The following is a 22,699-nucleotide window of genomic DNA, read 5'->3' as shown; positions in this document are numbered from 1 at the left end:
TTGAATATTTAAATCTTCCACCAGCCAAAGCACGATATAAAACATTTCCATCACCCCAGAAAATGTCCCCATTTCTGTAAATCCCCTGTCCCTGTTCAGCAACAGCCAGTATCTGACTTCTCATCACTAAAGTCCATATACTTCTTAGACGTAAAAAAAAAAAAAAAAAAAAACCCAAATCATGTTGCATAGATTTTGGGGGGCAGAACCTGACTTCTTTTGCTCAGTATGAGATTTTTGAGTTTCATCAATGCTGTTGTGGGTATCAGTAGTTCATTCATTCATGATTTGTTTGTCCATTCTCCTTTCAATGGACATTTGGGTTGTCTCCAAGTTTTGACCGTCATGAATAGGGCAGGTATGAACATTCTTGTGCAAGAATGTTTGGGGCCATATGTTTTCATTTTTCTTGGGTAAATCCTTAAGAGAGGAATTGTTAGGCCAGAGGGCAGACACATTTAACTTTATAAAAACTGCCAAACAGTTCTCCAAAGTAGTTGCACCTGTTAGACTTTTTTAACTTAGTATTTCCTGTATTCATTTGACCACAGACCCCCACCCCCTAACATCTGTAAAATGAGCAGGTAGGGTTCGATAGCTTTTCAGATTCCTCCTAGCTTTATACGATGAGACAATGGCCATACCTTTCAGGAGTGGAGTTATTTTGTCTTCTTTGTATAGATCTTGTAGGCAAAAGCCAATGAGGTGAAACCCAGGATGGCCAGAATCTAAAAGCCTGGGAGTAGAAAGAAAGAAGACAGCACTGAGTCCAGCGGGTGGGGAAGAGGTGCTGGCAGGTAGTTATCTGGACAGATGCATGAAAAAAGATTTTTAAGCCACAGGGAATTGTGATACCAAGGTTAGAAACAATTAAAGCAGAGGCAATGGTGTAGAGCGACCTCCCACAGCGTTTAAGAAGTTTCTCTGGTCCAAGGACATCACTAATGACAAGGTATTAAGAAAACTCTTCAGGGTGCCTGGGTGGCTCATTTAAGCGTCCAACTCTTGATCTCGGCTCAGGTCATGATTTCACGGTTCATGAGTTCGAGCCCCACGTCGGACTCTGCGTTTATGGCGTGGAGCCTGCTCAGGATTCTCTCTCTCCCTCTCTCTGCCCCTCCCCCACTCTCTTTCTCTCAAAAATAAACATTTTTTAAAAAGAATCTATTGCTGTACGGCTACCACCCTGCATAGATTTTTCAAATTTCTGCACATCTTGTGTAGAAAAACTAACCACCCCTTATTCTGGACTTTCTTTTGAGGGACGTTTATGTAATGGCCAGCCTTGAGGAAAAGAGACAGTGTCTCCTTCTGGAGCAAAACGCAGGCTTGCTTGTATCCTTGGAAGATAGAGATAATGTCTACCTCTGAAGCAAAGGGCGCATATGCTTACTGCCCTTTATAAAAGATTCGGGCTTCTGAACCTCAGGATTCCTCTCCTGAAATGCAACCCACTGCATATGCAGGTATAATCCAGCCCTCTTTGCATTGTTCTCTGGAAATTGAGGTTTGGGGAATCAGTATAAAGAACAAGGCTGATGGTCTGTCCCCCGGTCTGGCCGCGAGTAATAAACTGTCCTCTGACCCAGCAGACTCTTGTCTTCACCAGTGGATACTGGTGAGACTGTAGCAGGCTAACTTTTAAGTGTGATGTAGTGTAAGATCTTGGTCCCTTCAAAATTCTTGACAGTCACGTGTGAACTTCTTGAATAGCAGTAGCAAAAATTCTTCCTCCACGCTTTTCTGAGGTCTAATTTGTAAACAAGGGGAATCGATTCTAAACTCAGGAGATTTTTTAAAAGAACAGTTCAAGAAATTAAGGATTGCTTGATACGCTGTTAATTTCCAAACTTAGGGGCTCTGGGGCAAGTATTTTGCCCCACTTTTTAGGGAGTTATTTTGCTGGCACCAGCTGGGAGAGAGATAATTCCTTTGTTCGAGGAGCCCATACACTAACGCTTCTCTCTCAGATCCTGTATCACAAAGAAGAGAATCAAACTCAGCCTCAGCTGCCAGAATCACTAATGTTGTCCAAGGGCAAGAGTCTCTCCTGCTTCTTCCGTTTCAAAGGGGAACTGGCTCCCTGCTCCCACAGCAGCCCTGAGAAGCGCACATTTCCTCCGTGGCTTCTGAAAGGGAGAGGACAATTGCCCCTCCACGCTGCATACAGTTGGAGAACCCTTACATCTCCAACCAGAAAACCGAGGCTCCGTGGCAGGTGCCTTTTTCCCAACTTGCCAGGGTTACGCCTGTTGTTCCCTGTTTGGAGCGTAAATTTGTCCTAGTCAAAGAAGTCAGGAAGACTCGTCCCCTCTTTCATTCCAACTCTCACTGCACACAGTCACCTCCTCCTACATTCCAGCCACTTCTTCACTGAACTCATCTTTGGAAATGATTAAAGTCATATGAGTGCTCCCCACCACCACTACCACTGTCACATGAATTTCATCCACCTCGAAAATCATGACCTTGCCTTACACCTTTCTCTGAAGGACCAGGATTGCACCCATCCTGGGGGACAGCCCCCTTCTCTACTCTGAACTCAGTGACTGTCTTCTTCACAGCGTTCATTCCCACCTTCAACCATCGGGCCAGATGATTTCACGACATTCTTTCCACATCTAGTATCTCTCATTTATTGCTCCCTATGCATTTATTCACTCCCCTTAAAACAGGCACATACCGCCCAGAATTGACATTGACCCTACATGTTCCTCCCCTTCTAATACGACCTCCTAAAGTGTCCAAGTACAAGTCAATTCACTTCTAGCTAATTCCCAGGGTGTATTTTATCTGTGTGTGCCACAGAAGCCGTGTTCTTAATAAGGTCCCTAAAGACCCACTCATTTCAAATCTGATGAGTATTTCCCCTCCCTCTTCCTCATTGCCCTTTATCTGAGGACGTGTTGGGGGGTGGGGGTGTGCACTCATGCACCCGCCTGCAATTTATTGGTCCTTAACCTTGTTATGCCTGGTAAACTATTAAAATGAACTATGCTTAGCACACTGTATGTCGTGCATTCTATTCTACATAGTATAGTCTACATAGTACATTGGTCTTATCGGGTTACCGTATCAAAAAAACCATAGACTGGGGGCGCCTGGGTGGCTCAGTCGGTTAAGCGGCCGACTTCGGCTCAGGTCACGATCTCGCGGTCCGTGAGTTCGAGCCCCGCGTCGGGCTCTGTGCTGACGGCTCAGAGCCTGGAGCCTGTTTCGGATTCTGTGTCTCCCTCTCTCTGACCCTCCCCCGTTCACGCTCTGTCTCTCTCTGTCTCAAAAATAAGTAAACGTTAAAAAAAAAAAAATTAAAAAAAAAAACAAACCATAGACTGGGAGTCTTACACAATAGACATTTATTTTCTCACAGTTCTGGAGGCCGAGAAGTCCAAGATCAAGTGCCAGAAGTGTTGGGGTCCAGTGAGAGCTCACTTGTTGGCTTGTAGCTGGCTGCCTTCCCCCTGTGTTCTCCCATGGCCTTTCCCCTGTGCAGGGGAAGGGGGAAGGAGTGAGGATTGCTAATATTTCTTCTGCTTTTTATAAGGACACTTGTCCTATCAAATTAGGTCTCCATCCCTATGTCCTTAATTACCTCCAAGGCCCCATCTCCCCCTCGAGTCGTGTTTGGGTTCAGGACTTCAAAGTATGAATTTGGTGAGACACAGTTTGGTCCATAACAATAGGATGCAAAGCACACACGAAACAATTACAGAGCGGCAAGGGGAAAAATAAAGGTCACGGCTAAAGGCAGAATGCTGGCTATTATCTGTAGAAACAAGGAGCACATTGCAAATACAGAGGTTGTTTTATTCATATTTTAAATAAGCTCTTCTAGCTAACATGCTGATATCTTGTCCACTCACCCTCAGTGGCCATCGTTAAATACAATGATTTTGACTGTACAAGCACAACCAGATTTTACAAAAAAGGGCAGGCTCGGTCAATATTTCCATACCGTGCCACCTGCGATGGTGGGGAAAATGTGACTTTAACATTCAACACAAAAAGGCACACAGTTCATGAATGGCTCTGATGTCCTCTCTCTGACATTGATTAGAGATCTTTGCTGAAGATCCAGTCATTCTGAGACAACCGGGGAAATTGGTTGTGTCTTAGATAATGTGGAAGAAGTATCGTTAATTTTGCTGGATGTGATAATGATATTGTGGTTATGAAAGAAAATGAAGAAACATGCAGAACTATTCAAGGGTAAAAAAGGAGGAGGAGGAGAGAGATAGGAAAATATGAAGCAAATATAGTACAACATTCATAACTTGAACTGGGGGAGGGAACATGAGCTTCATTATATGTTGTGCCTACTTTGTGTACGTTTGAAAATCTTCATTAAGTGTTTTTAAAAAGCATATTGGTGAGCACTTACGAAATGCCTAAAATGAGAGTCAGCCGGCTGCCTGCCATTAGGGGTAGGTCTAACTTTTGCGATGCCTGAAACTTTTACGATTTGGGGAGCACTTTGTAAGAAAAATCATGAATATAACATTCTCTTGGAAGAGGCCTATGTAGTGAGAGGTCCTGATGCTTGAACTTCAGCGGATCCATGGTAAACCCTTCTCTGTCTGTCATGGGTTACGTTTGGCTGGCCAGTGATTTTCCCTTCTTCTAGTCCCCCCCCCCCACCTTTTTATTATGAACATTTTAAACATAAGCAAAAAAGAGATTAGACAAGGACCTTCTCTGCACCTATCCAGCTTCCATGGCTGACAGTCCTTGGTGAGTCTTAGCCTCTACTCTGTCCACTCCCCTCCACACATACTGTTATCCCAAAGCAAACATCTAGTATCATTTTTCTCTAAAATATTTCAGTATGCATCTCTAAAAGATAAAGACCCTTTCTTTAAAAAAAAAGTTTATTTATTTATTTTATTATTATTCTTTCTTTCTTTCTTTCTTATTTATTTTTGAGAGTGAGAGAGCACATAGGAGAGGGGCAGAGACAGAGGGAGACAGAGAATCCAAAGAAGGCTCAGGGCTGTCAGCACAGAGCCTAATGCAGGGCTCAAACTCACGAGCAATGAGATCATGATCTGAGCCAAAGTTGGACACTTAACTAACTGAGCCATCCAGGCTCCTCATAAAAATAAAGACCCTTTCAAAAAACAGAACCACAACATCATTAGCATACCTGGAATGATATTTCCCTAACCAAGTCAAATTTCTCTAATTGTCTGAAATATTTTTTTATAGTTTGTTTGAATAAGGAAGCAAATGAAACATATATTTCAATGGGTGATTATAGTGTTTAAGTCTCTTTTAATATGTAGGGTTGCCCTCCACATTGTTGCTTTTCCTTGCAATTGATTTGTTGAAGAAACTGGGTCGTTGTGTCCCACAGGGTTTCCCGCAGTCTGGATCTTGCGAGTTGCATTCCTGTGGTATCATTTAGCATGTTCCCCTATCTCCTTCCTTCCCGTAAACTGGTAGTTAGAGCCAGAAGCTTGAACAGAGTCAGGTTTTGCTTTGTGGACAATAATTCTTCCTAGGAGTATACTTGTGTCAGAAGGCCGTGGCTATATGCAGGTGTTGCGTACAAGTTGCGAGATGCTGCCTTATCTTTACCCCAGGCCCACTCCACAGTTTCCCCGGCAGGCTCCCAAGGGTGCTGAACCATTAGAATTATTAGGCCTGGAAACACCCCAGACAAAAGACAAAGTGTAAGCCTCGTCCTAAAGGAGTTCATAGCGTGGGTGTTGTAAATGCATGAAAATAACAACAAAAGAGGTGTCACAAGGTGGTACAAATGACTTGTCTAGAGGTCCCCCGGGAGTACCGAGGGGAAGACAGCCATCAGTGGGGACGGTCAGGGAAGAACTTTAACCCAAACACAGATTTTCTCCGGCTGATGTGGAATATTGTGGGACGACGACTGCTCCATAGTCCTGGTTACAAGTTGGCGTCCACCAGCCCACCTGGGCTTCTTGTCACAAACTGTCCTGTGCCTTCTTCTCCGCTGTGTGTGTCGGGCCAAAGTTTAGACAGGAGTAGGGCTAGAGTTACCCTTCCTGGAGACTACATCCGATCCTCAGAGCCTTAGGACAACATCGCTGGTCTCAGAGATACAAATAATCCTGATGAGGCCGCTGTAATGCTGGAAAGGTGAGACCCCAACCTCTAGATAGTTCTTAGTACTTTTAACATTCCCAGGTAATTTCAATATGTGGACAAAATTGACTTTTTTTTTTAAATTTTTTTTAAAATGTTTATTTGTTTTTGATCCAGAGAGAGACAGAGCATGAATGGGGGAGGGACAGAGAGAGAGGGAGACACAGAATGTGAAGCAGGCTCCAGGCTCTGAGCTGTCAGCACAGAGCCCGATGCGGGGCTCGAACTCACGGACTGTGAGATCATGACCTGAGCTGAAGTTGGATGCTCAACCGACAGGGCCACCCAAGCGCCCCCAAAATTGACTTTTAAGGAACTGCCTTGAGTAGGTAGTGTCTAAGCCGTGACAGCTAATAAAAGAGGTATTTCGCTGTTGCAATAATCTAAGCCCGAGGCAACAAAGGCTAAAAGGGTGGTGGAGACGGAAAATGAGAAATGAGGCAAAAACTATTTTAGAGCAAGAATCTCCAGGGAGGGGCTTAACATAACTCAGATCTTGAGAAGGCTGAAAAAATGTGATGCTACCTGAGAAACACAGGACAGCGATGAGAGGGGGAGGGGCCCTGGGTCCCCAAGGGATGGTGATTGTTCGAGTTTCCGTGCTGAGCTATAGTTCTTGGCATCATGTCCAGGTGGAAGCATCCAGGAGGCAGGTGGAGATGGGAACTGGATCTCAGAAGGCAGAGTTACAAATTTTGCAGTCATTTGTACCCAGGTAACATCTGAAGCCTGAGGAGTTTAAAAGTCTTTCCCAGAATGCACTATTGTCCAAGGTATCACCCATTTATAACTGCTGGGGGTCCACAGGAATGACTGGAGTTCACGTGCCACCTCTGCCACCAACCAGCTGTATGGCTTTGTACGAGATACTCTGCCTCCTGGGCCTCAGTTTCCTTATGTGGAAAACAAGAATTATCATACCAACCTCTCTGAGCTGTTGTGAATAATAAGCAAGCAAATCCTCGCAAAGCACCTGGCATTCTACCTGGTGCAAAGCATGGCCTCAAGTCTTGTTAGATCTCTCTGATTTCGCTTGCCCTGTCCTACACAGCTCCCAAGCAAGCCACGGCACAAGTCCTTCCCACAAGTAGAAAATGAGTCCCGCAACAGCACACAGTCAATTTGCACTCACCTCAATGGTATTTGAAGATCGAATCTCGGCAGACCGATTTAATTTTCTTTGATAAATAGATAGGCCATGCAGATAAGGAATGAGCGACAGATACAATCTCTCCGTGGTGGAGTATGACCTCAGATTCCACTGCCAGTGACTTTTCATCGGCGAGATAGAAAGAAAGAAGAGAGGGGTGCCTAGGTGGCTCAGTCAGTTAAGCGTGCAACGCCAGCTCAGGCCATGATCTCATAGTTCGTGAGTTCCAACCCCGCATCGGGCTCTCTACTGTCAGCACAGAGCCCACTTCGGATCCTCTGTCCCCCTCTCTCTGCCCCTCCCCTCCTCGCTCTCTCTCCCTCTCTCTCTGAAAAATAAATAACTATTAAGAAAGAAAGAAAGAAAGAAAGAAAGAAAGAAAGAAAGAAAGAAAAAGAAAGAAGGAAAGAAAGAAAGAAAGAAAGAAAGAAAGAAAGAAAGAAAGAAAAGAAAGACTTATTTCTAAGGGGCAGGTACCGAGAGCTGAATAATATCACTCAAAGTGTGGCTTATCGATGACTCAGCCTCAACCCGGAAGTATCCCGCATGATCTCACTCTTGTCAGAGCTGGAGCCGGTGCTGAACATCTCTATCTTTACCCCAGTGATGTAACTGAGAACTTCCTAATTAAATCACAGATGACACCAGGTTGTAAGAGGGTAGGAATAGAAGTCAAAATAGCATTAACTGACTTAAGAAATAGTTCATGATGCGGGCGAGGTTCCATAGGAACAAGTGTCACTAGCACATTTTGAAACAAACTGAAGAGACAAAAAAGAAGGATATGTATTGACTAGTTCGCAGGATCATCAACCAGTTTCACCCAGAGCTGTAGGCAGATAAGCAATGTTCAAGTATGGTAGGGGTGCCTGGGTGCCCCTGATGGTGAGAGAAGAGGGCAAGAAGGCAGAAGAAAAGAGAAGGAGAGGCAGGATGAGAAAGAGAGACAGGGAGAAATGATTGACAGGTGGGATGTTAGAGTGCTGTGATGTATGTTAAAAGTGGAAGGTTCTAGTTAATTGGAATCTGAGTTCACTTATACAGTCAATAAAAAATTTACTGAGCACATAGTGTGTGCCGGGCACTGTATCCAGAATCTTGCCCTCGTGGGGTTTTCTTCTTCTACCTGGCTTCTACATGTTGAAGAGCCTTTACAAGCCCTTAGACGTCTTCTCTTTCCGTCTATACTCCCTCCTTGGGTGACGTCACCCACTACCAAGGCTTTCCATACCACCCATCTGCCGATGACTCACAACTCAGTCCTTCCATCCCAGACCCGGGTGACCAGCCGTCTACTTGTCCCTTCAAAAAATCACAGACTCGGGGCACCTGGGTGGCTCAGTCAGCTCAGCATCCAACTCTCGATTTCGGCTCAGGGCACGATCTCACGGTTCGTGAGTCCGAGCCCCGCGTCGGGCTCCGCGCAGGCAGTGCGGAGCCTGCGTGGGATTCTCTCTCCCTCTCTCTCTGCCCCTCCCTCCACTCAAAATAAATAAGTAAACGGGAAAGAAAATGTTTTTTAAATCACAAACTTGGTTCACGTGAAGTGGACTCTGGAGTCTTCTCTCTCCCGCCCGAATCTGTCCCTTCTCCGGTCTTTCCCATCTGCATACGTAGCACCAAACGCGGCCCAAATACAGGACTTGTCCTGGATGCCTGCGTCCCGTGTCCTGTTGCTTCTAATTCTCCAGAATCAGAATTAGATCTCACGGCTGAAAAACAACAAGACCTAATTATTTCACCTCCTAAAGATCACTGCGCCCTCCCTGTGGGGAAAGGAGATGGTGGGAGGCTCTAGGACAGAGGTCGGGAGACTTTCTCTGTGAAGGGCCAGATGGTAAACATTGTAGGACTTGCTGGCCTTACAGTGTCTGTCACAAACACTCCACGCGACCGCCGTAGCATGAAAACGGCCATAGACGGTAACGAATGAGACATACATCAATGAGCGAGGCTGTGTTCCGATAAAGCTATTTATGGGCACTTGAATTTGAAACTCATCTGATTTTCACAGCTTCTCATTTTTTTAAACCACTTAAAAAGTTAAAAAAAAGACCCCAAAATTTGTAGCTCACAAGCTATACAAAAACGGAGCGGGCCAAGTTTGGCCTCTTGTCCGTAGTTTGCCAACCCTGAATCCAGGGGAAGCACGCGCAGACACGGTGGGGACCTGCCAGAAGGGGGGACAGTGACATGGGACTCCCCAGTGGACACAGCTGATGAACTGTGGCCTTCAAGCCCATCCTGGGTGGAGCGAAGTGTGGTGAGAGGGCTGTGCGGTGTTTTCTTCTGGAAGCTGGAAACACACAGGAACATAAGCCTGGGCCTGCTTCCTAGCTGGGGTTTCTGAAGGCAGGACCCTCTGTGATGCAGCCCCTGCCCCGAGAGGAGTCGATCTCAAAACTACTGTATTTTTATAAAATGGTGTCTCCCTAACTCCAGCTCTCTCTGAAGTAAACCGAAAATGTACCAACATGGTTACAAGTGACTTATCAGCACGGGGAGCTTCTTGTATGGGTTTTTGGAGTATTTGTTTCTAAATTTCTACTATTGTTGGTGTCATTTAAAAAATATATTCAGGGGGGTTCCTGGGTGGTTCAGTCAGTTAAGCGTCCGGCTTCAGCTCAGGTCATGATCCCACGGTCCATGGGTTCGAGCTCCACGTCGGGCTCTGTGCTGACGGCTCAGAGCCTGGAGCCTGCTTCGGATTCTGTGTCTCCCTCTCTCTCTACCCCCCTCCGCTCATGCTCTATCTCTCTCTCTCAAAAAAAAAAAAAAATATATATATATATATATGTGTGTGCATATAACACACATATGTGTGTGTGTGTGTGTGTGTGTGTGTGTGTGTGTGTATTCAGGGGCGCCTGGGTGGCTCAGTCGGTTAAGTGTCTGACCTCAGCTCAGGTCATGATCTCACGGTCCGTGGGTTCGAGCCCCGCGTCGGGCTCTGTGCTGAACAGCTCAGAGCCCAGAGCCTGCTTTGGATTCTGTGTCTCCCTCTCTCTCTGCCCCTCCCTTGCTCACACTCTGTCTCTCAAAAATGAATAGGCATTAAAAAAAATTTTTAATTATTCAAATGAAAGAAGGCTAAGCACTGATACCAGTTAACAAGAGAGGCTGCAGGATGCCTATACCTGAGAGCTTTAAAACTATGACCCACAAGCCTCTGTTTTGGAGGTTTTAAGGAGAGTCCAGCCTGCCTCAAGAAGCTAGGTGGGATAGCCACTTGGGAGTTTCCTCCGTCTCCCACAATTCCGGGGTACAAAAGGAGACAGATGCCCACGGGGATCAGCGTTTAGAAAGAGCTACCCTTCTTTCCTTTTCTCTGACAACAGAGACAGGGGAGATTAACTCCCCAAATCCCCGGGCAACACCGAATACCCAGCAAAAGGGGTTTCCTTTGAAATTACATCTGCCTGCAGAAGAGGGTCACCGAGCCTGCATTTTAATGCTGAAATAAGTCCAGCTATTAGAGCTGCTCTGATGCTAAAAGATTTTTGAAGAGGACAAAGCAAAAAGCTTCTCCATATGACAAAGAATTTGTCAGAAAGGACCGGGTACAAACAAGGTGCTGATGTACTTTTCCCTATAAAAGGGATGGGTGCCCTTGAGAAATTGCCTCAAGTCCCTGAGAAGACACAGACAGCCTTTTTAGGTCGAAAGTTTCTCTGTGCCGAGTGGCCACTGAGTCTCTCAGGATCTGTAAGTCAGGGCATTTTCTCTCCACCTTCTGAGTTTTCCCTAGTGCTAGAGAATCTGGAAATCCATAGGTAATTGGCAAGTTGCGTAGAGGTCACAGAGGGCAAAATTCAGTGCGGTTTGCTCTTCCTGGGCTGATTTCAAATCACTGGATTACCAAGAGCCAACACTGACTTTTCGCCCCCAATTACACTGTATTTAACTGGTGTTTTAAAAATAACATGGAGATAGATAATTATGTAAGATCTTCTGTTCCCCAAAAATGTTTTCTGGCTGTCACCTTTTGCCGTCCAATCTTATCTCTGCCATATGCACAGCGCAAGCTTTGCCGCTGTGATACCATTTATGCCGTGTCATTATCAATCCAGGCGCCCAGATAAGTTGCTTCACAGAGAAGCGGCAGAGACCCCGCTAAGCCCGTTCAATAACGATCCAGCCGAGAAAAGAATCTTCGTTCACTCACCCCGCTTCTGTCCCGGACAGAACTAGGTGGCTCACGTTCGTAAGCAGCACACTTGCAAATCGCTTCTCTTGGCTGAATGTGCTTCTCGCTATTGCAGGATCAATAATGATGAAAGGATAAATACAGAAAAAGAGCAGCATCGCTTCTACGATCCCCACCCCCCCACCGGTTGGGCACCGACCATGTACCTGCCGCGGAGCATGCGTGCTCCCCTCCCCCAACAACTGCACAGACACGCATTTTTCATCCATTTTTACAGCTATGTAAACTAAACTGCAGGAAGTTAAATAACTTGCCTCGGCTCATACTTCTGGTATGAAGTGGAGGCTGGCTTCAAGCCCAGCTCTATTTGCCTCCAGTGCCTCGTTCTTCCCAATCTTCCACAACGCCTCCCTCCGTAACTAGCCGGGGCTGACCGAGCATTTTCCGCGGCTGTCCCTCAAGCACATTTATTTGCCTCTTTATATGACCCCTTTCCCACCTCTTTCAAAACTGTTGCTTTTCACTGTAATCGCACAAGGAAGACTTGAAAGAAAAATGTCAAGTTGGGGGTGTCCCTCTCTTCCACCACTGGCTTTAGTTTTTGTATTTTCTTCCAGTCTTCGTCCACGCAGATTTAACTGGTACATCGTTCTCAAATGCGAACAATTCTATCCCCTTTTTGCACTTAACATTACACCATGAACATATTCCTATGTTTGGACGTCACCATTATAGTTACTAATTTAACAACTGCAGACAATTCCATTAGGTTGATACACCTCAATTTCTTAAACCATTTCTCCTATGTCAAGTTGTTTGTTTCCCTAATATAAGTAATGTTACGATAATTTTTTTTAATTTTTATTTATTTTTGAGAGAGAGAGAGAGAGACAGAGCATGATCGGGGGAGGGGCAGAGAGAGAGGGAGACACAGAATCCCAAGCAGGCTCCAGGTTCCGAGCCATCAGCCCAGAGCCCGACGCGGGGCTCAAACTCACAAACCGCGAGATCATGACCTGAGCTGAAGTCGGACGCTTAACCGACTGAGCCACCCAGGCGCCCCTAAATTTTATTTTTTAAGTAATATTCACACTCAGTGTGGGGCTCGGACCCACAACCCCAAGATCAAGAGTCGCACGCTCCACCAACTGAGCCAGCCAGGCGCCCCTACAATACACTTTTTTCACATACATGTGCTTTTTCCTCTTCCTGGGAATTTTCTTTAGGCTAAATTCCCAAAACTATAACTACAAAACCACAGGGGTTGCCTGTTGTACGTTTGACCCTTGTTCCTCCATCTTGAACACGTGAGCTTCGACCTTCTTCTCGTCTTAGGAACACAACCTGCCAGAGCCAGATTCGATTCAGCGTTTCGTTTCCCTCACGCCTGGTGGGCGCTGGGTTAAAGTGGAGGCTGCTGACACTCACAGCTGTGGCCAGTTGGTGACTATAAGCTGCACTTCAAGAATTCTTATGTTTCCCGTTCAAATACAGGCCAGAAAGATTTAAAAAAAAAAAAAAAAATTCTCATGCCGGCAAGGGCAGAAGGAAATAGACACACTAATAAATTTCACTGAGTATCAACCGGTATAGCCTCTCTGGAAGGCAGTTTGGCAATATGTCGAAAAAGCTCTAAAAATGTACAGATGCCTTAATCTAACCGTTCCACCTTAATAATTTATCTTAAAGGGGAAAAGTCAACGATAGGTACAAATATTTAGCTACACGCTGAATCTATAGCATTTCTTTATAGCATCTCTTTCATTAGCAAAAATGGAAATAAACGTATATCCAAGAACGAGGAAATGGCTTAAAAATGCACGACACATAATGGGGTACTGTGCAACCATTTAAAACTATAATTGTAGGTGAGAGGTGCCTGGCCAGCTCAGTCGGTGGAGCCTGCAACTCTTGATCTCGGGGTTGTAAGTTCGAGCCCCACATTGGGTGTAGGGATCACTTAAAAATAAAATCTTAAAAAAATATGTTTAATAAATAAATAAAATTATAATTGTAGATGATATAATACACTAACGGCATAAACACAGGCTCATACTATACTTAATTAAGAAACAATTTGCAAAACGGCACTCATTATATTACCTGTTTGTGTAACACAGATAGAAATAGTTGTAGAAATGCTCCAGTTGCTAATAGTGTTTATATCCAGATAGTGAAATTACGGGTGTCTAATGGTTTTGCCTTTTTATTTTTTACACCACAGATATTACTGCTTTTGTAATTAAAAGAGAGAGAGAGAGAGAGAGAGAGAGAGAGAGAGAGAGGTTCTTATTTCGACCAGTTTCTAAAGCCTGCATGTGCACAAAAAATGTTTTCCATACTCCACCCAGCTGGAACAGGGACAGAAAGAACTGTCTGCGTCATCCTCTAGATTCTATGTGTGCTTTATCATCCATCCATGCAAATATCAAAGGAACAGACAAGGGATTAGAAGTGTACGATGACTGGGGTGCCTGGATGGCTCAGTCAGTTGAGTGTCCAGCTCTTGCTTTCAGCTCAGGTCATGATCTCACAGTCCGTGGGCTCGAGCCCCATGTCAGGCTCCGCACTGACAGTGTGGAGTTTGCTGGGGATTCTCTCTCTCTGCCCCTCCCCCCGCCAAATTAAGTAAATAAACTTTAAAAAAAGAAGTGTATGATGATGAATGTAAGGGAAATATCATTCTAGATCTCATTCAAAACACCAGTACCCCCAGTTCAGCAAAGGAAGCGAAGGTGACTCAACTCCTCTACCAGAGACCTATAGACAGCTGAGATCAGCAGGAGGCAGGCACCATGAGGCGCCATCTTGGAGGCGGCCTACCGCATCCCCCAGTCAAGATGCCACAATGCTGAAACCCCTCAGCAAGAGAAGTGGGGGCCCCGGAACCTAAAGCCGCCAAAACGAAATGAGGTTGGAGGACCAGGCTTGCAAATGTATCTGCAACATTTCTAATAGGTAAATTTTTAATTTTATTAACACAAAATAACAGACAATACGGTAAATAAAGAGCTTACCAATGCCATTAGATTAGAGGTACCAGGTACCATACAATTAATTTCCATTTTGTTAACGCTTTGCTTTACCAGAACCTTTTTCAGGTTTCCTTGCCAGGAGTTTCAAGGAGATTTTCATAAATCTATTTTGCTCAGATGCAAACACGATACACATCAAGAAGCTTTTTTCCTCTGCATCTGGTCCCATGTATGAGTGCCACTCCCGCTGATTTCCTCTGAGTCTTGCTCTGATCAATGCCCTACATCACCTTCCACTACCGCCTTGGCTTCCTCTTCACCTCCTTTTCCATTTCTTGCTTCCGTCATCGTTTAGATTGTTGCCAACAAGACCGACAATCTCCCTATACCATCCCCTAAATTCTAGACCCTAATCAAAGGTATCAAGGAAAGTGAAGAGTAGAATTAGTGTGGCCCTTTAAAGTCTTCCAGTGACTTGAATGTAAGCTTGTTGTATACCCTCAGGGCTTACAGCAGAGTCTTTACTAGCCTTGTTAACAAATAAATGAATTAACAATGGGAGGATTCATGTAAGCTTACTGGCCCCAGTTTGGCAAAATAAAAGTCAGCAACTCTGTTTTCCCCTACCCCTACCCCATAATAAAAAAAGGAATTCTACCCGTGAAATTGTGCAGTCTGGGGACCCTTACTGGGCCCGGTACTGCCATCATGTCATTTGTACTGTTAATACCAGGGCTGTTCTGCCTCTTGAGGTCAGAAGACTAAGTAATGCATATCAACTCTAAGAGGTCCACATTAGGAGGCTTGAGCCAAGTAAGAAGAAAGAGAAGAATCTTATGGATGAGATACAGAACGTGCTTAGAAGGGGAAGTAGATGGGAATGCAAGCTGGTGCAGCCACTCTGGAAAACAGTATGGCAGTTCCTCAAAAAAAAACCAGTATGGCGTTGGGGCGCCTGGGTGGCTCAGTCGGTTGAGCGTCTGACTTTGGCTCAGGTCATGATCTCACAGCTCTGTGAGTTCGAGCCCCACATCGGGCTCTGTGCTGATGGCTTGGAGCCTGGAGCCTGCTTTGGATTCTGTGTCTCCCCCTCTCTCTGCCTCTAACCCACTTGCATTCTGTCTCTCTCAAAAATAAATAAGCATTAAAAAAAAAAAACAAAACAAAAAAAACCAGTATGGCGTAGAACTACCCTACGACCCAGCAACTGCACTACTAGGTATTTATCCAAGAGATACAGGTGTGCTGTTTCAAAGGGGCACATGCACCCCCATGTTTAGAGCGGCACTATCAACAATAGCCAAAGTATGGAAAGAGCCCAAACGTCCATCAACTGATGAATGGATAAAGAAGATGTGGTATATATATACAATGGAATATTACTCGGCAATCAGAAAGAATGAAATCTTGCCATTTGCAAGTAATGGATGGAACTAGAGGGTATCATGCTAAGTGAAATTAGCCAGAGAAAGACAAATGTCATGACTTCACTCCTATGAGGAATTTAAGATACGAAACCGATGAACATAAGGGAAGGGAAGGAAAAATCAAATTAAAACAAGGCAGGGGACAAAACAGAAGAGACTCTTAAATACAGAACAAACTGAGGGTTGCTGGAGGGGTTGTGGGTGGGGAGATGGGCTAAAGGGGTAAAGGGCATTAGGGGGGACACTTGTTGGGGTGAGCACTGGGTGTTATAGGGGATGAATCACTGGAATCTACTCCTGAAATAATTATAGCACTACATGCTAACTAACTTGGATGCAAGTTTAAAAATAAATAAGTACATAAAAGGAAAAAAAGAAGAAGTGGAAGAAAAGTTGTAGCATGGGGAGAATGTACCTGCTTACAGACCTGGGTAAGTCCAAGGGACCCGGTGGTGGGCTCTCCTATGCTGGTAAATATGGTAATGTCTAGCATCAGGATAGCAAGATGTATATGGAATATTACTCGGCAATCAAAAAGAACGAAATCTTGCCGTTTGCAACAACGTGGATGGAACTAGAATGTATTAGGCTAGGGGCGCCTGGGTGGCTCAGTCAGTTAAGCGTCCGACTTCAGCTCAGGTCACCATCTCGCAGTCCGTGAGTTCGAGCCCCGCGTCGGGCTCTGGGCTGATGGCTCAAAGCCTGGAACCTGCTTCCGATACTGTGTCTCCCTCTCTCTCTGCCCCTCCCCCATTCATGCTCTGTCTCTCTCTGTCTCAAAAATAAAAATAAACGTTAAAAAAAAAAAATTAAAAATGGATAGCAAGATGCGTAAGCACTATGTTGTCCAGAACTCACCCACTGGTCCAGTGACAAAAGCTGAACTCAACCAAATTGGCTTAGATAAGGAAGGTGGGGACTGGGAGGCAAGGATTTGAATGCCCTCCGAATTCTTTCTCCCCATCCTCGTCTCCGCTTTTCTCTGTGAGAGGACTGCCTTCTCTCCTCCTACAGAGAGCTTTTCTTCACACAACACGGGAGTCCACCTCACTGGGTCGCAGTCGAACGACTCTGCGACCAGAGAAGAGACGGTTCTTCGGCTAGGCCCTGCGAGGAACGTCCAGCGTTGGGACTCTGTTGGGTGACATCGATGTCTACACCAGTCATTATAACCAAGAGGCCAGCCGTGTTTACGTAGTCTCCCTAAGCCTCACTTCCCTCATCTGTAAGACGGGGAAAATGTCAACACCAGCCACAAAGTGTTGCTGTGAAGGTTGAAATAAGCTAAATGAGACAGTGTATATCAAGTCCTGAAGCCCGTACCGGGCACGTGGTGACGGTTCACAAAGTCCATTGCCTATTTTGGCAGTCGTTAATGCCCTGTGATCTGCTCCACACGGAGACCAAACCACAATTATCTGGTCTTCCATTCTTGCCGACGCTCCCGCATTCCTACAGCCAGACTGGAATTCTGTTGAATCACATACACAAAACCCTGCATTCTGGAAGGTGTGGGAGGGTCAACAAAGGCCCAAACCAGAATCGCATAGTTTAGGACTTAAAGGAACTCCTTGATATTGCAGATAATAAAGCCGTACCCTTACCTGGCTAGGTACAGGCAGCAGACGCAAATTAGTGCCTAAATCCTGTCATGGAGAGCTAGCCCACGGAATCCGCAGGCTGGAAAGCTAGTTTCAGCAGCGGTGGATTTGCTTCAAGGCCTGTTTCTTCCATCTGTAAAATCGGGATAGTGTTATTCCCCTTCTACTCCCACACTAGGGTGTGGTGGGACTTAATGAGGCACTGTTGGTAAAATGCTTTGGGCTGGGCTAAAGACAGTGCTGTGCAAGCACTGACATTATCACACGGACCCTTGGTGGTCATGCGTGTTTGGAATAAGAAGTTGGTTGGCACCACTTCAGAGAACTGCTAAGAAATGTAGATATACTGGGGCGGCTGGGTGGCTCGGTCGGTTAAGCGTCCGACTCTGGCTCAGGTCATGATCTTGCGGTTCACGGGTTCGAGCCCCGCATCAGGCTCTGTGCTGACAGCTCAGAGCCTGGAGCCTGCTTCCCATTCTGTGTCTCCCTCTCTCTCTGCCTCTCTCCCAGTCATTCTCTCTCTCTCTCTCTCTCTCTCTCTCTGAAATAAATAAACACTAAAAAAAAAGAAGAAAGAAATGTAGATATACTAAATGGTCTTCAAAACTGAAACTAAATCAGAACAGAAAGGTTGGCCAACTCACTACCTTGTCCTAGTAAGACCTCATGCCTAATCGTGTTGACATGGCTTCCCTCGGAGTACTACCCGTGGGGACTGATGACCTCCCCACACCTTATTTGAGCTTAACTTTTCTTTTTGCCCCTCAAATCAAGCATCATTTCCTTCGAATGAAGTGTCATCCTTTCTTCTGCATGTGAATCCTGCATGGATTACCATTGTGTTAATAATATACGAGTCATATGTCAATAAAACTTGGGGAAAACCCCAATAGATGAGGAAAGGTAATTATGTGCAGGAGAGCAGCTAGTGGCTCGTGAAAACTGATTGTGAAATTTGTAGGAATTTTTTGAGCCGGTTGTGAAATACAGCCAGTTTAAAAACTAAATTACATATGCCTAAAATATTTTAAATTATATTAAAAACAAACCTAACAAACTCTCCGAACTTACTATTCATAGTAATTTTATAATTATCTACTCTGTTGAGGTCATTTAGGTCTACTGTTCACAGCTATTGTGCCCACACGGCGGAAATACAGATAGTCCCCAACTGACGTTTCGGTGTAAGATTTCTTGATTCTATGACGGTGTAAACGCAATTCTCATTTGATAGAAGCCAGGCTTCAGATTTTGAATTTTGATCTTTTCCTGGCTTAGTGATACGCAGTAACAATCCTCTCTCCTGATGTTGGGCAGAAGAAGCTCCCAGTCAACCCCGCGATCACGAGAGCCAACAACCCATACACTGGCAACCGTTCGGTCCCCAGACAACCGTTCTGATTTTCACTTTCTGTACGGTATTCAGTAAGTTCCATTATATATTCAATGTTTATTATAAAACAGGCTTTGTGTTCAACGATTTTGCCCACTGTAGGCTAATGTAAGAGTTCTGAGCACATTTAAGGCAGGCTAAGCTATGCTGTGAGGACCAGTAGGTGAGGTGTATTAAATGCATTTTCAACTTAGTTTACCAGGCTGTAACCCCACTGTAACGTCAAGGCAGATCTGTATTATATAATGATATGCAACTTTGCATTTCTTCCCATCTGCATGTTCAGCGATGTCCTTTTGGTAGCTTGAAATTAGCCACAGTAGGAGTATTTATACCACAGAAACTGGACTGCTACAAATCAGGGCTCCCCCTCCCCCCAAAAGCCAGTTGCCAAACATTTAGAAGCACACCCTGTCTAGACCCATAAGGACAAGGAGAAGACAGGCGCAAAAACAACAGCAAACAAAACATGGCAACAATCTTTTGGAAACTAAAAAAGCAGACGAGTAAGAGGTAATTAATTTAGCAGAGAAGATAAAGCCAAAACCAAGGTCACAGAAAAGGAAGCCTGTAAGAAGCAAACTAGCTACACCACAGAACCTCAGAAAGAAACAGAAATTGGTTCCCTCTGTTGCCGAACATGGGCGCAGGTGGGCGGAAATTTGTGGAAGGAGCACTGAGACTCCCCACGGTTTTTCCTGCACCTGTGCAGCCGGACCACTGCCCCTGCCCAGCCCTGGGAGAAAAGGTTGAATCAGAGATCATCTGCACCGTGGGCACAACGGAGAGCTGGCATGTGACTGACACACTACCGAAACGAGATTAAATGACAGGCTGCATTTTAGATTGTAAGATTCCACAGTCCCCTTCACCCTCTTGGCTCCCAGGACACTGGCAATGAGGCTTATACTCCACAGGCAAAAGAACAGATGATCCGGTTCTGGGGAAGCCAACCAGTCCAAGGGAGAAGACTTACGGAGACCAATCCAGCAGGATTCCCCCAGGGAAGCATCCAGATCACTGCAGAGTCACGGACGGGGAGCCCTCTGGTCCACAAGCTTCGCCCACGCACACGTCCCTTTAGTGGCAGCAGTATATCGCCAGACATTGGAGGGACGCCTCTCACATGAAGAAAAATTCTTTCCAAGGTCTAGTAATACATTCAGACAAGCTATCGAGCGCCACAGTAGACTAAAGACATTTTTACAAGGTCTCCAAACATTTACCTGCCACAGGCCTTTCTCAGGAAGACGTGCTCCAACAAAACAAAGAACAGACCAAGAAAGAAGACAGGAGCTCCGGGGAACAGGAGATCCAACATAGAAAAGAAGAAAAGAGAAATCCCAGGACGATGTGGAAGGGACACTCTGAGATGCCAAGTGCCGTAGGCCCAGGAGAACCCGGCGCTGAATTTGGAGCAGGAAGACAGCTCGGGGGGTGGGGGGGGAGGGGGTCCCCACGGGGAAGGAATTGCAACTGAGAGATTGCCAATGCGTTCACCACACTGGGGAGAGCCTGGGGATGAATTACTCATAAATACCCCCCCAAAACTACACAGTTAAATAGAGCAGGCAGTTATTAGCTCCAAAGGGGAAAAGACGTACAAGAGTAGAAATGTAATTATAGTACACTGTGAACAATATTAACACAGTTAAAATAACGTATATACTGATCGGTGATTTAGCCGGACATTGTGATGTCCCCTAATTCACGAGATTCTACAATGCACATATTTTTCACATTCTAACATCCTGAAAAGCAAACTGCATCTTGTAGCCAACGTGATAAAGTATTGGATCAGGGGCTCCTGGGTGGTTCAGTGGGTGAAGCGTCTGACTCTCGGTTTCGGCTCACTCGCGATCTCATGGTTTGTGAGATGGAGCCCCAGGTAGGGGTCTATGATGACAGCATGGAGCCCCCTTGGGATTCCCTCTCCCCCTTCTCTCTCTGCCCCTCCCCCATGCACAGGCATGCACTCTCTCTCTCTCAAAATAAATAAATAAACAGACATGAATTTGGTTTTGAAGTATTGGATCATAGTGTCATCGAAAGCACTTTTGTTCTTTTGTAGTGACTCATAAATAATGCTCCATCGTATAATGGATGGCATCTAGGAAGAGAAGAAATACAGGATCTCTGTCGGGAAGTGACGGAGAAGTTGGGGTACCTGTGTCCGGGGGGGAGGACGAAAGGGCTAAAACCTCATCTTGCACAGAAATAAGTCAGCGGATGATTTCTTTCTGGTTTTGTGTTTTGTTTTGTGTTTTTAGTTAATCTGTTCATTTTGAGAGCGAGAAAAATGCACAAGAGGGGGAGGGGCACAGAGAGAGGCGGACAGAGAGAGAGGGGCAGAGGATCCGCAGCGGGCTCTGTGCTGACCGCAGCGAGCCTAACGCAGGGCCTGAACTCACGAATGTGAGATCCTGACCTGAGCGACGTCTGACGCTTAACTGGCTGAGCCACCCAGGTGCCCCAGTCGGCGGGTGATTTCTAAAATTAACAAAGATGCAGCTTTATAAGCATATTATCCGGCAATGATCGCTGCGCATACCTGGGGTACAACTAAAATCACAGACAGCTGTTGGCTCCGGGAATCAATAAATGGAGAGAAGAATGGGTAAGGCGGGGGAGACTACTGTGTTGTGATTTCTTCATGCGCCTCGTAAACATACGAATTTTAAAACTCTTTATACATGGACTGAAAGTGAAAGTACTATGTGTAGAAATCAAAGGAATGAGATGAAGCTCTCCATTTCAAGCCTTCCCCCGGCACAAGTTTTCAGACTGGGAAAAATCAAAAGGGATCTTTAAGGTCTCCCTCTCAGGACCAAGGGTCTAAGGGTCTACTCCGGCCCCCCTCTCGTGCGTGGTCCAGGCTGGTCTGGTTTGCAAGGCGCCTGGGGGGATGGCGGGGGGAAGGGGGACGCGCACCTGGTTTCACAGGCCACCACTCGCCTCCCGCCTTAGGAAACTCAGCCACCTGATTTTTCACGCTCGGGAGACGAGCTGGCTGGCCTTGGGTGAAAGTGGAAACCGCGGCGCACACGACACATTTTTCACAAGCTCGTGTTACCTCGAGCCCTCGAGAATGAGAAAGGAAGCTGGCGGTTTGGCAGGTGTGGAAGCCCTTTCCCACAGACATCTGTCAGTGGTTCTGGAAGCCCAGGCCCCTCCTCTTTACGCAGGAAGAGCCCCGGATTCCCGGGCTGAGGCATCCGGTCCGCCGGCTCGTTGCAGCTGCTCGTCACCCGGGAAGGCGAGGGGGAGAAGGCAGGAGAGGGGTTCCTGCTGGTGAAGCAAGACGTGCCTCCGCTTCCGAGGTCAGACGGGAGCTCCTTCGGGCAGAGGGGCGCCTGGCCGCGCCCGCGGGACGCTCGGGCACCGCCTGCCTCGGCAGGAGGGAGAACGAACGTGCGCGATTCTGCCAGGCTGGAAGAGGCCACCGGTGCCAGCCGCGATTCGGCACTGGCACTTCGGGGCAGCGCCAGGCGGCGGGGGAGGCGCCCGGGACCACCGGCTCTTACCCCACCCCCACCGGGACGGCGTCCAGCCGCTGTGAACTGCGGCAGCCACACCACGTGTTCACGTGGGAACGATTCCGCACCGGGTGGTAAACAGCCGCGGCCACGGCCCCGGCCCCTCCCCTGGCTGCCCCACCCCCGCTGCAGCCGAATTGGAACCTACGGACCAGCAGAGGGCCTCCCGGAGCCGGCGCTGGAAGCCGGGCTCTGATTGGTCAGGCCCGCCGGTTAAATATTTTAAATAGCACTCCCTGCCACTAGATCGCCCAGCCAGAGGCCAGAAAGCCGGCTTCCTGCAGAGAGCCCTCCACCTTCCTCTCCCTGCCTCCGTTTCTCCCTAGCCCGGAATCTGCCAGCTTAGGACA

At 46.4% G+C, this 22,699-nt stretch overlaps 1 long non-coding RNA gene across 1 annotated transcript; it reads right to left on the bottom strand.

The window, feature by feature from the left end:
• Positions 1–6,236: 6,236 nt before the first annotated feature.
• LOC145715410 (uncharacterized) lies at positions 6,237–22,468 on the bottom strand. Its single transcript, XR_014137532.1, has 2 exons — positions 21,887–22,468; positions 6,237–8,982 (listed from the first exon to the last, which is right to left on the bottom strand). It is a non-coding gene; the product is annotated as an uncharacterized LOC145715410 (long non-coding RNA).
• Between the last annotated feature and the right edge of the window lie 231 nt (positions 22,469–22,699).

The sequence above is a fragment of the Panthera onca genome, chromosome A1 (assembly GCF_046562875.1).
Source record: "Panthera onca isolate mPanOnc1 chromosome A1, mPanOnc1 haplotype 2, whole genome shotgun sequence".
Classification (NCBI taxonomy): Eukaryota; Metazoa; Chordata; class Mammalia; order Carnivora; family Felidae; genus Panthera; species Panthera onca.
This window is presented reverse-complemented; position numbering and strand designations above follow the sequence as displayed.